This window comes from Mastomys coucha, unplaced genomic scaffold (genome assembly GCF_008632895.1).
Source record: "Mastomys coucha isolate ucsf_1 unplaced genomic scaffold, UCSF_Mcou_1 pScaffold14, whole genome shotgun sequence".
Classification (NCBI taxonomy): domain Eukaryota; kingdom Metazoa; phylum Chordata; class Mammalia; order Rodentia; family Muridae; genus Mastomys; species Mastomys coucha.
In genome coordinates, this window is record NW_022196896.1 from 62,195,673 (window position 1) to 62,211,226 (window position 15,554).

The 15,554-nt window shown below is 43.1% G+C and overlaps 1 pseudogene; it reads right to left on the reverse strand.

Annotated features, from left to right (window-relative positions):
- Positions 1-13,729: 13,729 nt before the first annotated feature.
- Positions 13,730-15,554, reverse strand: part of LOC116089413 — an 8,258-nt pseudogene continuing 6,433 nt past the window's right edge.

The window sequence follows — 15,554 nt, forward strand, 5'->3', positions numbered from 1 at the left end:
TATTGTTATAATATTTTATAAATTTTAAGGAATATGACAAAAAATATATTGTAGGTATTGAAGAGGGGTCTCTGGGAGGAGCAGTGGTACAAAAGGGAAACAAGAATGATTCAATTTAATTAATTCTATTTAATTCAATTAATTCTATTTAATTAAAATATGTTTTTAAATGTTAACAAATTCAGATAAATTGAAATCATGTAACTTTTCTCAACATAATGCAATAAAAGTTTAGAAAAAAAAAAAGAAACAGACAGAGAGACAGACAAACAGACAGACAGAGAGAAACTACAGGCCATGTTATCTCTGATGAACTCTGATACTATGTTATCTGTGATGAACATAGACTTAAAAATCCTCAACAAAATACTTGTAAACCAAAAGCAGATATGCACCAAAAATATTTTCTACCATGACCAAGTTGGCCTTATCCTGAAATGTTCAACATATACAAGTCAGTAAATATAACAAATCACATAAATGAACTTAAAAATAAAAATTCTATGAGTGTATCAATAGATGCAAAAAAAAAAGCCTTTGACAAAATACAACATGCTTTCATGATAAAAAGTCCTAGATAATGTAGGACCGGAGGGAACATACCTCAACATAGTTACAGCTTTTTGTGAGAGACCCACAGCCAACATCGTCCTAAATGGAGACAAACTTGAAGCAACCCCACTGAAGTCAGGAATAAGACAAGGCTTTCTGCTATTCCTATTCCTTTTCAATGTTGTGCTCAAAGCACTAAGTGGAACAATGGAGGACATTAAAGGAGTGTATAAATGGGGAAAAGAGTCAAACTATCCTTATTTGCAGGTGATATACTATACCTAAGAGATCCCATAAGTTCTACCGTAGAAATTCTAGAGATGATAAACGATTTCATCAGTGTGGCAGCCTGCAGAATCAACTTGCAAACCCAATGAAGTAGGAAAAGATAAAAAAAAAAAAAAAGACAGACTATCAGATACTGATTTATTGACTTATTTAGTGATTTACTTCAAGCACTGCTTGTACTGCTGATTTGCTAAGCTTGACTTCACTAGCTACCTGGAACAGAACAACCGAGAGAACGAGCTACAATAGGTTGTTGGCCTTGGTAACCTGCTGGTCACCACTTAGGCTTCTACAAAATCTCCCTTGCTTGCCAGCCCCCCACCTTGTGGTTTTGAGTGTAATAAAATGTGGTTTAAAGTATAAAACGCAAACTGGACCCAAAACTGAAGCCATTCGGGAACTACCCTAGCTTCTGTTCACTGGTCACATCTCTCTTCCATTCTCACTGGTAATGGAGGGCTTATTCCAAAAATACCCCCACAATACCAAATAGCCTTTATCTCCAGATAAAGTAATCATGGACACACTCCCATTCACAGTAGCCCACCCCCCAAAAAAATTAAAATATCAAAGAATAAACCTAACCAAGGAAAGTCAAGACCTCTAAAACGAAAACTTCAAGCCTCTGAAGAAAGGGATGCAGACACTAGATAATGGAAAGATATCCCATGTTCATAGATTGATAGAATTAATATTGTGAAAATGATTTTACCAAAAGCTATCTTCAGATTCAAGTGAAATCCCAATCAAGCTCCCCATCTACAGCAATAATTAAAAAAAAAAAAAGTATCCTAAAATGTATATAAAATCACAAGAGATCCTGGATAGCCAAAACATTTCTAAGCAAAAAAGGAAAAAATGCTGGAAGGCTTACCATTCCAGATCTCAAGACGTATAACAGCCACAGTGATTCAAAACAAAACTAAACAAAGAAACAATATGGAACTGACAGAAAAAACAGACATGTAGCTCAGTAGAAAAAAAATTTTTTTTAAAGGTCCCAACATGGGTAGGCATAACCACAGCCAAAATGTTCTTGATCTTATAATAAGGAATTCAAAATAGACGTCAGAGAGGTATACAGGGCAAAGACCAGAGAGGTCTGGGGCACAGAAACATCTGTCCTCAAGAAACCAGTGGGCACCACCCTTCAGAAACACAAATGTGTTTAGTCAACTCATTCAGGAATCTCTCTGTAGTCTGATGGTTAGGTTTCATTATGCACACAGGATTGACTAACTCAGTGGCCATGGAGACTGAATACCTTCTCTAGCCTCTTGTTCTTCACTGGAGGTCTCAAGAAGTCACAAAGTACATTTATTTAGCAGTAACACAGACAACAAACTGACCTTCTTCCTCCAACTCTAAGGATTAAACCTAGGGCCTTGCACCCGATGTGCAAGCACTTCTGCGCTGAGCTACTTGGCTACATGCCGACTCTGGTTGCTTCTTTCTTGTACTCGTTCTTGTCTTGAAACAGCTTCTTGCTATGTAGCCCAGAGATGGCCTTAGCTTATGCTCCTCTGGTCCCCCACCCTCCAGTTCTGGCACTACCATTCTGGTTTTGCTGCTGTTTGTTTTGTTTTTTGTTTTATTTTAACTGTGTCAAAATCTTACTGCAACTTGCTAGGTAGATCAAGCTGTTCTCAAACTCACAGAGATTCTCCTGCCTCGGGTCACTGATAGGCTATGTCTCCGCTGGTGAAATGAACCAATTCTAGCCAGATTAGATTATATTAAATGCATGTTTATTGGAAAGCGGAGCTCTTGGGTGAATTCATTGGCCCCAAAAACAGGCCAGGGAAGTTACCAGAGGGACAGAGGCAGGAAGGGAAAGAGAAAGAGAGAAAGGGCATGCTTGTAGAGAAAGAAGAGAAGGAGAGGCCACCATGTCTAGATTACATAGGCAGGAGCCTCTGGGGCACGGGCAGCCCAGCCCCTGGGCTGGAAAGTTCAAGGTTGGCGGAAGGGTAGACCAGGTAGCCTGGTCTAAACCAAATGGTCACTTCTATTTTTAGTGAGTTAATGGAAGTTTTGCTCGTTGAGATTTATATATACATATATATATATCACTTAAATTTATTCTATAAATTAGCTCTGTCCTTGAATTTTGGAGAAGTAGATAATAAGAAATTTTTGTTGATCCATTTATAACTTGGAAGAAATGTGCTTACTGAAACAGTTTGAGGTCTAATTTGGCTAAGTCTGAAGTGAATTTTGAAGAAAGTCATCTAAAGCATGCTTCCGTAAGAATGTAGAAAACTAGAATACACACCAAGGAAACTGCATAGCGTTAGAGTCATGTCATTCTAATGCAACTCTGGTCTCCCACAGGAATGAATCGTGCTCTCTTCAGAATTCAGTTGCACCAACTTTGTAAATAATTCTCATTAGAAGAGCTATTCACATTCTGGCAGAGTGTGTCAAAGCAAGGCACTGCTCTTTGTGGAATACAAAGTAGACAATATTTAAAGACAACCTTGGTTAGCAATAATTATTTAAATTAATTAACAATGAATTTTGAAATAATTATTTTGGCGTGTCTCAGGTGTCCCTGGAGAGGGAGGGGGTTCCTTCTGAGCACCAGCTGAAAAGCACAAGGCGCCACTGTAAGGCTCCCCAGGGAAGTTTGATCTGATAAACTCTCTCATATCTGCTAGGAGAGATCACTATTAAAAATTAATGTTGGGCACTAGGAACATTCTATAGCAATGCCTTTCTCCACCAAATCTAGGACCAATCATGTCCTTCCTTGTTTTATTTCTTATTTTCATAAGAAACCAATATCACATTATACAGATTTCATCTTTTAAAGTTTAAAAAAAAAAAGTAGCTGTAGACAACCATGTAAAGCATTTTTCTTAACTATTGATTGATGCAGGAGGACCCAGCCCATTGTGAATGGGACCATCCTTGGGCTGGAGGTCCTCGGTGCTATAAGAAGGCTGAGCAAAGCACTTGCAGCAAACCAACAAGAAGCGCTCCTCCATGGCTTCTGCATCAGTTTCTGCCTCCAGGTTCCTGCCCCGCTTGAATTCTGGCCCTGACTTTTTTGACGATGAACTGTGATGTAGAAACCAAATAAATCCTTTTCTCCCCATCTTGCTTTGGTCATGGTGTTTCATGATAGCAATAATAATCCTAATTAGGGCAGTAAGCAGGATGCATTACAGTCTTTTAGAGAAAGAAGAACTCTGAGTTACAACCGCACAGAATGTACTTGATCACATGTAGGTGGGAGGTACTATTTAGGCAGGAAGTACATCTGGATGTGTGCTTGCCCTCGATTGGACGAAGTGTGTAGCCTGGTGGGTTCTGCCTTTATAAGCACCTGACTAACATGATTCACAGCCATTCTCTGAGAATCCCAGGTATGATCTAGCCAGTGTCCACTGTCCTGGCCAGCATTTAATAAAGCTCGCTTCAAATTTGGCTCAAAAATTGTAGAAGGGGTTTTATTCTCGACTGGTGGAACTAACAACGTGTCTCCTAGAGAATTGTTAGCAATGTTACTGAGAAAATGAATAGTGTCCTGGGATCTTAGTCTCATTAATTTAAAAAAGGGTAAGCAGATTTCAAAGAAAGCAGGAGGACAGTTGTATTAAGAGTTTAAAAGACTGAGAACGGGACAAGCCAGTTGTTAATATGGGCATCTGCCTGGAGGAGGAAGATGTTGAAGGGAGGAAGTATAGTAAGCCACGCCCTTGTACACGTGATTGGCAGCAGGCGGGGCTTCACAGAAAGTGAAAGAGGTTCAGAGTTCAAAGTAAGGGAAAGCATGCTTGGAATTGTGGGCCAGTGTCTGGAAAAAAAGAAAGAAAGAAAGAAAGAAAAGACAGAAAGAAAAAAGAAGAGAAGAGAAAAGAAAAGAAGTTAGACTTTTCTAGAGGAACTCAGATAAGCAATCAGGCTCTACGATGCTGCCTGATGAGAGCTTCGACTGTCTGCCCAAAGGGAGGGGCTTCCTGGAAAAGAAGCAGTATATTATCTCAGTAAGGAGTATTAACCCTCCTAGGAAGGATTAGTATGTCTACAGGTGAACCAGCTTTCCAGGAACTGGACTCCCAACCAGGTGATTGTCAGGCCCAATTAGAAGGGAAGAGACAACCGTAAGGAATGCCTGGGATGGCTTAGAGTGTCACATCCCCAATGAGAGCCAGAGGTGAGACTTAGATTCTTCTCTTTTGATTGGAAGGAAATAGCTGCTGAATGGGCCTCCACAAAACCCAGGTATCTCCACCTTGCCATATGGGAACTTAAATAAACAGCAACACTGATATTTACCTTTCTCGTGTTACCAGGGAAGCAGGAGGTAGACTCCATAGTCAAGCAGAAGAGCACAGGCTCCTCCGAAGCCTTCAGGGTTGTAGACCGCTGTAACAGATGTGCTCTTCCCGGCTGCCAAACGCTATTCAGAAAGGAAATTGCCTTGTAATGGTGTCATCCGTTTCTGTCCAGCACCTGTTGTTTGTAGACTAGATTGTATTGCCCAAGCAATTAGAAAGACCCTGAAATCTTGGGCACTGACTCCTGGTGCAGAAGCAGGGACGCAAACACAATGGACTCCTTTCATCAGAATAATGAAGAACGGCAGCCTCTGTGCAGGAGTGGAGTCGAGTACTTTTGGCAGCCCATACCAAGGGATAGCCCTGCAAGAGATCTGGTGTAAAAGAGGTTTATCAATGGAGGGAAGAGGAGTGAGGAGAAGAAGGGGACACCAGGGAGAGATCATTTCTTGGAACAGTGGTCCTCGACCTTCCTAATGCTGAGACAGACCCTTTAATATGGTTCCTCATGTAATAGCGATCCCAGACCACACAATTATTTCTGTTGCTACTTCATAACTGTAATTTTGCTACTATTATGAATCATAACATAAATGTCTGTGTTTTCCAGTGGTCTTAGGTGACGCCTATGAAAGGGTTGTTCGACTCCTAAACGGGTCGTGACGCACAGGTTGAGATTCATTGTTTTAGAAGGTCAAGAAGCTTGTCACATTAGAACACTACCCTACTGTGGTTGATTGAATAAAAATGGCCACCATGGTCTCATGTTGGAATACGTAATCCCCAGATGGTGGGACTTTTTGGAAGGCTTAGGAGGTGTGATCTTGTTAAAGAAAGTGTGTCTCTGGGGATAGACTTTTAAGTTTTAGAAACTCATACCATTTTCAGTTAGATCTCTCTGTCTCTCTGTCTCTGTCTCTGTCTGTCTCTGTCTGTCTGTCTGTCTGTCTGTCTCTCTCTCTCTCTCTCTCTCTCTCATGCCTCATGCCTCATGCCTCAGAGCATGATCAGATGTGAGCTCTCAGCAACTGCTTAAGCACCATGCCTGCCTGCTCGCTGTCATGCTCCGTGTCCTGATTGTCAGGCACTGTCACTCTCTGAACCTGTTAAATGCTTTAAACGTTTTCTTTTGTAGATTGCCTTGGTGACCCATCACAGTAACAGAAAAGTAGCTAAGACACTTGTATTGTTTTCAACTGCTTCCTGAAATCCTGTCTCCAAGCATGATGATATTGGGGATTAGCATTCTGGAGTATGTGGTTGTGAATTTTCCTTGTCAGTGTGATTTAGAAACACCGTAGAAACAAATCTGTGGTCAAGTCTAGATTATCTTGACCGAGGTGGGATGACCCACTCTGACTGTGGGCTGTAACATTCCATGGGATGAGGACCTGGACTAAAGAAAAAGGAGACAGTGAAGTGAACATAGGCATTTCTGTCTCTTCCTGACTCTGGACACAGCATGACCCAGCTGCTTCCTTCTGCAGCTCCTCTTGTACCTTCCCTTCCATGATGGACTATATCCCTGTTGTTATAATCCAATTGAGAAAGCTACAGACCACTGTGCATATAAAGTCAAATTAGAGTTTTTATTAGCAGGTGGCTGAGAGCAAGCTCTTACCCCCAAAGAACTCTTGGCACCAAGCTCGGGTGTATATCATTTATAAAGGCAAGAAACGAAATGATGTCATTGCCAGGTGTCGGTCAGGGGAACCTGGTGACATTTGTTTTGGCTAAGCATTCAGCAGATATTTTGGTTGTTCCTGTGGGCATGGTCAGGGTCATGGAAAGTACTGCATGTTTGAGAGGTAGAGGTAGAAAAATCCCTGAGCAGACATAAAATGGAATCAGGGTAAGATCAGAACAAGATAGCAGCTATCCTGACCACTTCACTGTAAGCCAAAAAATAAAATAAAATAAAATAAACCTGTTCTTTCTTAATTATCTTTTGCCAGACTTGTTGCTGCTGCAATGAGACAAAGAACTAATACAGAATGTGGGAGGGGAGTCATAATTTAATCCGTACCAGACAGAGAGACAAGGGGATGAGAAGAGCAGAGAATTTGTTTCTCAACTCATTTCAGTCTATAAGCACTGCCTTGTAGGGTCTCTTTAAGAACAACAGATCCGCCAGGCAGTGGTGGCACACGCCTTTAATCCTAGCACTTGGGAGGCAGAGGCAGGAGGATTTCTGAGTTCGAGGCCAGCCTGGTCTACAGAGTGAGTTCCAGGACAGCCAGGGCTACACAGAGAAACCCTGTCTCGAAAAACCAAAGAACAACAGATCCATCTGACATTTCAGATATGATCATTGGACTATAGAGATGATGAAAAAAATCCTCTTATTTCACATAAAGACAAGCATTTGGAATAACCGATGGTAAGTATAGGAATATTTGGGGGCTGGAGCAAAGGCTCCATGCTTTAGAGCTCTTGTTGCTCTTGCAGAGGACCCAGGTATGACTCCCAGCACCCACATGGCAGCTCACAACTAGTTCCAGGGATCCTGATACTCTCTTCTGCCTTCCTTCAGCACCAGGCACACATGTAGTATGCATACATACATGCAGGCAAACATTCATACATATAAAATAAAGTAAATAAATGTGTATTTGTTTTTCTTTTTTATTAATCATTCCATTCATTTACATTGCAAATGATAACCCCCTTCTTTGTTTCCCCTCCATCCCATTTTTCCCTCTCCCTCCTCCCCTTTTGCCTCTAAGAGGGTGCTCCCTCACCCACTCACCCACTCCTGCCCCACCCCTCCAGCATCCCCCTACGCTGGGGCATCAAACCTCCACAGGACCAAGGACCTCCCCTCCCACTGATGTCAGACAAGGCCATCCTCTGTTACATATGTATCTGGAGCGATCCCTCCCTGTACTCTCCTCTGTCTAGTACCTAAGAGCACTGGGTGGTCCTGCCAGCCAACAGCGTTCACCAGTCCTCCCACCGGCTCCCCCACCAGGGTCCCCAAAACATCTGCATCTGCATTGGTCAGGTGCTGGCAGAACCTCCCAGGAAGCAGCCACATCAGGTTCCTATCAGCAAGAGTCTCTTGGCAGCAGCAACAGTGTTGAGGGTTTGGTATCTGCAGACAGGATGGAGCCCCAGGTGGGATGGTACCCGGATAGCCCTTCCTTATTTTTTTTTTTAAATGCAGTTCCAGAACGCTTGAACTCACACAAGCAGAATTATTCACAGGACTCTGAAAGGTCAACAAAATATCACTGTATCCAATAGAGGTGGCTGAGAGCAAGCTCTTACCCCCAAAGAACTGTGCACACATCCATGCACACAATACGGCTCCCGGCCCTGGCAATGCTAACGGCTAACTGCCCCAAGAGTGGTAAATCTAGTGCTTGTCAGATTGGATGCTTTCATTACCCGTCTCTTCCACACCGTGAGGTTTGCGTCATCAGGCATGATTTGCATATAGGTCACAGATTTGTATCTACTGCAGAAGTCAGATAGCTGTCACTGAAGACCTTGGGCCAGAGGAGCCTTTGTCTGGTGCCATTGTGTAAAGCTATTGCTGTCGGGATTTAGAAACCAGCCACCTGAGATTTGACAACCTGGGATGCTGAAATGTGGTTTCCAGTTTGGAAGCTGTTGGGTTTTGGGGGGGTGGGGGGGCAGGGGCGGTGGAGTCAGGGTTTCTCTGCATAGCCCTGGATGTCCTGGAACCTGCTTTGTAGACCAGGCTGGCATCAAACTCACAATGATCCACCTGCCTCTGCCTCCAGAGTGCTGGGATTAAAGGCATACATCATCAGCTCGGGTGGAAGCTGCTTTTTAAAAATACAACTTTCAGCCCCCTCTTAAAATATAGCTGTGGATGATTTCATCTAAGAATTGCCAAAATATCCCTCATTTTAGATTCTCACTCATCTGGGGTCAGTCCTAGCCAAGCTGGATTAAGGTGAGCTTCGTTGTGGTTGCCCAAAGTGACTTGCATAGCTTATATGACACCAAAAATATAACTAGCTGTCCCACCAAAAATTCCATAGATCTAGTAATGAAGGACTCCAGGCATGTCTTTGTAAGTCAGGCCAGGGGCTTGCACTATCCCCAGATAAATATTTCAAGAATGAAGTGAAAGTGTACTCCCTGGCTGTCTTTTTCTCCTTGGAGTAGTGGCCATGTAGTCACTCCATTCCTCTTCACCACATGGGTTCTGTTTGAGCAGATGGGTGTGAGCTTGTTTCTGCTCAGGGTGGGAGGGGCAGGGGGCACAGACCAGATGGCAGGTGACACCTGGATTCAGGTGTTTATTCCTGTCATCCATTTTAGCTAACTTTTAACTTTAGACCTGATCCCTTTTTAATCAAATCACACAAACACGTGATGTAAGTAAATATAACCAGAAAACTGACCTTATAAATTATGAACAGTTTTATGGTTATATGGGCACATGCTCATGAGAGTGTGGAGGAGCAGGGCAGGGGATTGTGGAAAGGTGTATGGGTGTGTATGTAGGTTTACATGTGTATGCATTCTAAAACTCGATGATTACTGGGAAATAATTGTAACTCATAATCAGTAAAATCACTGTGAACATTATGAATCATTGGGTTTCGGGAACATACACGATTAGTTTCTCATGACCCCCTTGTTCATAGCATCTTTGTTAACCCAATACATAGTATTGTTTTCATATATTTATGTTTAGAAACACCTTGTTTAACCTAACAACATCCAACAGCACTAAAACTCACAGCTAAACAAAACCAAACTAACGCAGATTTTTTTTTTCCTCAATAAGGTTCACTGCAGTCTTTCTGCTTCTAGGAATATTAAATAATGTGCCAGCCGACAAATAGCAGCTGTTCAGACAGGGAAACGACCAATTTTTAAAAAGTGCAATATATGGAATATTTGCCACCAAACAAACCATGAAAAGTTTTAGAACATTCTGTTGTAGAGGTGGAAAGGAAATTGATATAGTATCAAATAAATAACCGCATGTGCTTCCTGCCCAGCCACTCTGAGTACAGGTGTCCTATCTATAGGTAGCCATGTAAAGTAGCAGATAGACAAGGCTTCTCATGGTAGTGTTGCTGAATAGGAAAACGTCTTGAAAAGAGCCTAAATGTTTTTTATTTTGTTTAATTTTGCTTTTTGATTTCTTGTTTTGTTTGGTTTGGTTTTTTGGAGACAAGGTCTTGTTGTGTAGACCAGGTAGGTCCTATACTTGCTGTTTTAACACAGACTGAACTCAAACGCACAATCCTCCAGCCTTCATTCTCACAATAGCTCTCTGTCTTAAGGTAGAAATGATGTAGCAAGACCACGGAATTTATAACACCATAAAAGAAAGAGAAATCTCATTAAAATATATTGAAAATATATTGAATTTTTATAAAAAATATATATAGGGCTGGGGAGGGGGGGCATAACTGAATGGCAGAGCACAGGTCTAGCACACCCAGGGCCCTGGGCTTGCTCTTCAGCATTGCAGCAATAGAACCATGCCCAGTCTAGGAAGCTAGCACAGACGTAAAAAGTTTCCATGAAACCCTGGGTTTAATCTTTAGTAATTAAGTGGTGTGTGTGTGTGTGTGTGTGTGTGTGTGTGTGTGTGTGTGTGTAGTATACTGTTACTCTATGTATGTTTACAATTTAATGACATACTATTTCAATCTTCTCTGACTTCCATTTGTTTTATATGAGTCACAGTCCACAAAACGTCACATCATCACATCTGAGTACTTGACACCAATGTGGTTTCTTCCCACTACCTCCTCCTCTCAACTGACAGTTTGTTAACTTTCATGGGCAGGGCAAAAGAGCGGGAGAAGGTATGCATTGTTTTCCCCTGGTCAGGTTATTTGTATTCAAAGTCCTTTGGCTTGCTTGGTTTTTGTTTTTCAAGACAGGGTTTCTCTGTGTAGCCCTGGCTGTCCTAGAACTTGCTCTGTAGAATAAGCTGGCATTGAACTCAGAAATCTGCCTGCCTTTGTCTCCCAAGTGTTTGGATTAAAGGCCTGCACTACCACCTCCCGGCTTTGGGTACAACACACCTCTGCGCTTGGTTCTTTGGTTATACAAGCTCTGCCTTTTACCTTTTCTCTTCTGTCACTGTCAAAGCCCTCACAAAAGTTCCAGCTTATTAACTTTTTCAGAAATGTGAGGTGATAAAATGTCTTAACTTGGTCCTCATGTCCAAGAGTCATCCGCTTGTTCATGTAGATTTGCTATCCCCCTACAGATTAAGGGTATGATCCTGTCTACCCAAATCTAACCTGCTGGGGTCCTCATGTCCTCTTTGCCAGAAACTGTTGTTCTCTGAAAAATTACCCCTATGAATGCAGAGTCTCTCATATTTGTCTCATCTAAAAATCCTCCCATCATAGAGAACTCTTGTAATTCTAGCACTTGGGAAGTGGAGGCAGGAAGATCAGGAGTTCAAGGCCAGCCTGGGTTACAGGCATCCCCATGTCAAAAGACTAAAATGAAAAACTCCTCTGTCCTTTCACTCTTCTGGCTCTTCCTTGGTGTACTGGCTGGTTTTGTGAGTCAACTTGACATGGGCTGGAGTTATCACAGAGAAAGGAGTTTCAGGTGAGGAAGTGCCTCCATAAGATCCAGCTGTAAGGTATTTTCTCGGTTGGTGATTAAGGCGGGGGGGGGGGCGTGGGGGCATTGTGGGTGGTGCCATCCCTGGGCTGGTAGTCCTGGGTTCTATCAGAAAGCAAGCTAAGCAAGGGAGAGGAAGCAAGCCAGTAAGGAACATCCCTCCATGGCCTCTGCATCAGCTCCTGCTTCCTGACCTGCTTGAGTTCCAGTCCTGGCTTCCTCTGGTGATCAACAGCAATGTGGAAGTGTAAGCTGAAAAAACCCTTTCCTCCCCAACTTGCTTCTTGGTCATGATGTTTGTGCAGGAATAGAAACCCTGACTAAGACACTTGGTCGTTCTCTACCACCTGCTGGCTGCAGGCCTCTGTAGCCTCTTTCCCTTCACTTTGGAATTCCCAAGGTCTCGATACCACAACCCAACTCCCTGGAAACTGCTCTGGCTAAGGGTATGTCTCCTCAAGTGTTGTAGCAAATAGCTAAATTTTGAGTTTTATCTTAAGAGATCTGTTCTTGGGTTCTCACCCATAAGTGCGTTTGTTTTTCCTCCTTCCCTTCCCTTTCCCTTCCTTCCTTCCTTCCTTCCTTCCTTCCTTCCTTCCTTCCTTCCTTCCTTCCTTCCTTCCTTTCTCCCTCTCTCCCTCCCTCCCTTCCTCCTTCCCCTCCTCCTTTCCTTCCCCTTCTCTCCTTCCTTCCCTTCCTTTCTCTCTCTCTTTTTTTCCCTGTGGTGGTGGCAGCGGCAGCGGCGGCAGCAGCGGCAGTGGCAGTGGCAGCATTTTATGAATAAGATGAAGTCACCCTGTGTAGCACAGGCTAGCCTCATACTTGGAATTCCCCTTCTTCTATGTCAATACTAGACTGATTTGGTGGCACAAGATGAGTGATTCTAAGCCTCCATCTCTAAAGATGAATCTTCCTCCCCAAGCACACACCTAACATCTTCACGTGGATTCAGCATGGGGCATATCTCAACAGAGAAAAATACGTGTCTGTCCTCAATTCCGCTCTACTGTCTTTCTCCCTGCCTTTGAACTCACCCCTTGTCTACCTTCTGGGTCTACCCCAAGCCACATGTGATCATCTAGTACGTTATTCAGAGAACATTATGATTCTGCATGTGTCATGGTCCCAACAAGAACTTGATGGTATGCGCACACGACATGAATAGGAAATATGAAACCACAGCATATGGGCTACCATTAATAGTTCTACCATTGAGGACATGTATGTATTGCTTTTAGAGAGCACCTGGGCTGCCACATGGTACAACCATTCATAACCCCAGCTCCAGGACTTCTGAAAAAAAAAAAAATCACATGGTGCTCTTACATGTACGCAGGCAAACCATTCACACACATGCATCGAAATAAATAAAAATTTTAAACAAAAACTAAAAAACCCATCCACAGTGTAAAGGCACAAATGATAAAGTGTGAGTGGGAGGTTAGAAACCAGGAAGTAATGAAAACTACTACTACTGCTGCTAGGAGAGCTAGGAAGGCCCAGAGGAAGTGTCTGGAGAGAAGATGGCTGATGGCAGCCATCGGCTCACTGGGAGGGAAGCAGAGACGGTAGGTCTCAGGTTCATTTCCCTCTTACCCTTTTAGCTTCCACTGCGGGCTTTGGTTGGCTGACACCACTAGCCTAAAGAAGAAGTACTGATTGATGAATGCTATCCATGCCACTGGAGAGCTAGCTCTAGAAGGATAGAGAGCAGACCTGGAGGACCAAACGGCGGGAGCTGTCTATGTGTGGTGGTTGTTCTTGGTTGTCAACTTGACTACATCTGGAATTCACAAAAACCCAAGCAGCTGAGCTTGAGCTTTTTTTTTTTTCAGTTACCACAGAATTCTTTATTAAAATGTGTCATCAATAGTGTTAACATATATACAATATACACACATACATACGTACATTCTTTGACACACCTCACAGATTGCCAACATCATTTTAGCCAATAAATTAAAACTAAAAACCTAGAAGATAGGGGGAGGGATACTAGAGCCAAATTTCATTTTTTTTTAATCTGGTAAGAAATTGCAAATTTCTCAGAACTTCCCTGGGGGGAACCCTGACCAGAGAATCTTTGAAACAAAATACATAAATCCCCACCCTCCCCCAAAAAAAGATTCCAAAAGATGCAATTACAACAAGTGTGCTTCTTAGAGCAGGGGCCTTCGTTCCACTTCATACTCTTCTGGCTTCAAGACAGTCTGGCCCTCAGCTGGAGCAGTGAGGTTCTTGTGGGCACTTGGGCTCAGTGCACCATGGACTCTGGGGGGATTGGGAGGTGTGGAGGGGCAGGCTGCAGCGTGGGAACGGGGTGAGCCACACTCATCTGAGGTGGTATCTGGCACGTCATCCGACTGCGTGTCAGAGCTCTCCAAGTCACTGCGGATGCTCTCAGGCTGGGCCAGGCTGATGTCCCAAGGCTTGCTGACCAGTCTTTCTGTTCACAGCTTTGGTGTTTGTAAAGGGGATCGTCTTCACTGCCCCCGCTGCCCTCACCAGCACCACCACCATTACCCTCTTCTTCATTCTCTGCCACCTGAGCGTGGACGTGGAGTGAGTCCTCTGTGCTGCTGCCACTCACCAATTGATAGTGACTTGGTGTGGCTTCAATGTCCACTTGGATTTCTGTATTGTTGCACTCTCTGTCCTGTGGGTTGTAGGAACTGATTACGAAACCGGCCATAGCGCGAGTGCTTGTGCTGTCGCTAATTGCACCAAGACTGGCTGTGTCTTTGGGGAAAATTTCTTTTTGGACATCGGCTTGAACTTCTAGCCGGCTGTACTTTCCCTTGCCGCTGGAGAGAATACAGCCACTCAGCGTGCCCCTTGAGAGGGCAGCAAAGCTGGCTGTCTCGCTATATGGACCCTGCATGACACTGAGTCCGTCTGTGGGGCTTCCACTGGTACTCAGCACGCTAGTAGGGCCCTCAATGCTGCTTTCTCCAGTGCTGGGGTTCTGGGGGGCTCACCAGGCATCCCCGTGAGGGATTTTTCTCCTACTTTAATTAAATCATTTGAAGTAGGAAGACCTGCTTCTAATCCAGATTTTTGAGGTGGGAAGTTCCCCCTTTAGTCTAGGTCACACCTTTCTCTCTTTTTTTTATGATTTATTTCTTTTTATGAGCATTAGTGCTTTGCCTGTGGCTTTGTCTGGGTGACGGTGTCAGACCCTCTGAAACTGGACTTACAGACAGTTGTGGGCTACTTTGTGGGTGCTGGGAATTGAACCTAGGCCCTTTGGGAGAGCAGCCAGTGCTCTTAACTCTGAGCTGTCTCCCCAGCCCTAAGCCACATTTTTCTGTAAAGGACATGAAAGAAGGAAGCTTGCTCTCTTTGCCTGCTTGTTCTTGCCTTGCTAGCAAGTCCCTCCCTTCACTGGCATTAGATCCTACGTCCTTGGGATCCCAGTGTATACTGAAGGCCAGCTGAGATATCCAGCCCCGTGGGCTGAACAACTACTGGATTTTATTTTTATTGATTTGAGTTTTATTGCTCCATGATGAGAAAAGATACATAATTTCTTTTTTTTTCTTTTTTTCAATTTATCTGAATTTGTTAACATTTAAAAACATATTTTAAGTAAATAGAATTACATCACATTCTTCTTTCCCTTTTGTACCCCAACTCCTCCCAGAGACCCCCTTCTATTACAACAATAAAACTGAGTGTTATAAAAGTTGTTTGATATAAAACAATAATAATCATTGAACAGTCTTATGTAGGTGTTTGTCTACAGCAATACTGAAAATAACTCCAAACATATTAACTGAAATTTTTTTTTTTTATTTTAGATATTTTCTTTATTTACATGCGAATTTCTCCTTTCCCAGTTTCCCC